This window comes from Nicotiana sylvestris, chromosome 2 (assembly GCF_000393655.2).
Source record: "Nicotiana sylvestris chromosome 2, ASM39365v2, whole genome shotgun sequence".
Classification (NCBI taxonomy): Eukaryota; Viridiplantae; Streptophyta; class Magnoliopsida; order Solanales; family Solanaceae; genus Nicotiana; species Nicotiana sylvestris.
Window position 1 is genome coordinate 175,965,954 of NC_091058.1, and position 2,500 is coordinate 175,968,453.

Consider the following 2,500-nt stretch of genomic DNA (forward strand, 5'->3'; position numbering starts at 1 on the left):
GACGAACGATAATGAAGCAGCATTGATGGACTGAGATTTATACCTAAAGGATAGGCAGCAAAAGTAACTGGGAGCTTGGTAAGCATACCCCAGAAGAGTTAGATTGAAGTAAAAATTATGCTATAGTATAGCCCATGTAAATGCAGTAAAGTCATACGAATGGATAATCAGATCTATGAAATATGATATGACCATATTCGCAAGTTCTACAAAGTATCGAGCAAAGGACTTCAGTATACCTATAGAGGCCTAGAGGCATCCTATTAAGCCTTGTATATACAAAGTAAGGCCTATAGATCGACTAAAAGGTAAAAAGGAAAAAATAAAGATGAATGGCATAAGTGCACCTACAAAGCCAGGGTCATACAGGCCACATGACAGGAGGTAACAGAAGTTGCATGATTAGGAAGATTTCGACCACAGGTCATGATATAAGCAAAAAGACTAAAGGGGGGAAATACCATAGACTTTGCATTTATTTACAGAGCAACTACTTGAATGGAAAGTAGAGTATTAATGTATTCACAAGAGCCATAAGTTACGAAAATGATAAGAGCATCAGTCAACATTCGAGGACGAATATTCCAAAGGGGAGAATGATGTTATGCCCCGCAATATTACGTTTTGCGGTATTATATTACGACAGTGTTGTACCCGACAGTATTACATTACGGTGATGTTGCGCTTTGCAGTAATAAGTTACGATAGTGTTGCACCTGTATTATTTTACGTTGAGTTTGTCGTAAGGTAATTGACATCAGTCCAAGGAAAAGATTATTTGGGGATTATAAGGATTTTGCAATTTCACAAGTGATTAGTAAATTCATGGAAGTGAAAAGGGGAGCAAGTCTAAGAAAACGAATTTTGTCAAAGTTTGGCACTTTGGGATAAAATACGGCCCGAGCTAAAATACCCGGTATTTATGGACTAGTGCCATACAAGGTACTACGTGGCCATGATAGTAAGTTATATAAGGTACGTGGAAAGTGAGTAATATTTTAAGTAAGTGAGAATAAATTTTAATTTTCCGGGTAATAGGTTAATTACCGGATAACGGGATATTAACTAGTTAATTAATTAATTATTTGTTGGATAAGATTAAAAATACCTACCCACCCCTACATGGTAGCATTATAACATTAGCTAAGATGACTCTTAAAGTCTTATTAGTATGTGGCAAAGTTTGAGAATTCAAGATTTACATTTCAACCCATTATGATGACTATTTTCTTGCACTATCCTTGGGCCTTTCTTCTGTCTTGAAAACGTTCCTTCATACTGATTATATTTTTCATCTTTCAAAGTTCAAGCTCAAGCTAAGATCCAGTATCATGAGTCTTATTTACCAAAAGTGTCTTTCTATTAGTTTGGCCGAGAGATCAAAAGTTTCTAAAGGAGACATTCAGATATTTATGTCTTTAGATGTTGATCGAGTTGCGAACATGTGTAATATTCTTCATGATATATGGAGATGAGCCAGCAATATTTACAGGCTCATAGATATGTATCATTGATGATGATTTGCCTCTTGCTCAATTCACTATTGTATTTTTTTCCTACTTTGATCTGTCGTTACGCGTTGTCGCAATCAACGGTATTAGAGGAATTGTTAAGAGAATCGGCTCAGGTATGTTAAGGCTATCCCTTCTTTCTTTTGGCATGATCCATATGATACAAACGAAACGTGCAAATGCACAAATTCCATGAATAACTCTATTCATAGAAGTATTAGAGATATCTATGTTCATGAATTTCCATGTGTCATACTATTTTATCATCTGTTCATGGGTCTCAGAAAAAAATACGAAAGTTGAAAAGAGTTTACTTGATGATATTACTCAAAGGCAAAATGGTTTTATGAGATTCCGAAAGATTTTATTAACGTACTTTTCATTTATTGCATTCATGTGCATTGACCCATGACCAGATGGCGTTATATACGCGTATATATCTAAATATATGTATATGGGATATGGGAAAAGGTTACGGTGTTATATATGCACCACCACCTGATCAGCTGGTATATGATGATGATGTCGCCCACAGTGGCTGAAATATAATTCAAACGGCGTTATATACGCGTATATGGGTATGTATTCAAATGGCGTTATATATGCATATATGTGTATGTATTCAAACGGCATTATATACGCGTATATATGTATGTATATATATGTATATGGGATATGGGAAAGATTATGGCGTTATATACGCACCACCACCTGATCAGCTGGTATACGATGATGATTTTGCCCACAGTGGCCGATATGATATGATGGGATGCCCTTAGAGGCTGATAATGTTATCAAACATGTACCTATGCATGGCATGACATTCATACGCATATGCATGACGCTGAAAGTAATTTATGATTTACAAAGTTATTCAGATTTACAGGTTGAGTCATGTACTCTATATCTCTTCCACTTATCTTATGTATTTATTTATGTGACTTACATACTTGGTACATTATTCGTACTGACGTCCCTTTTGCCTGGGG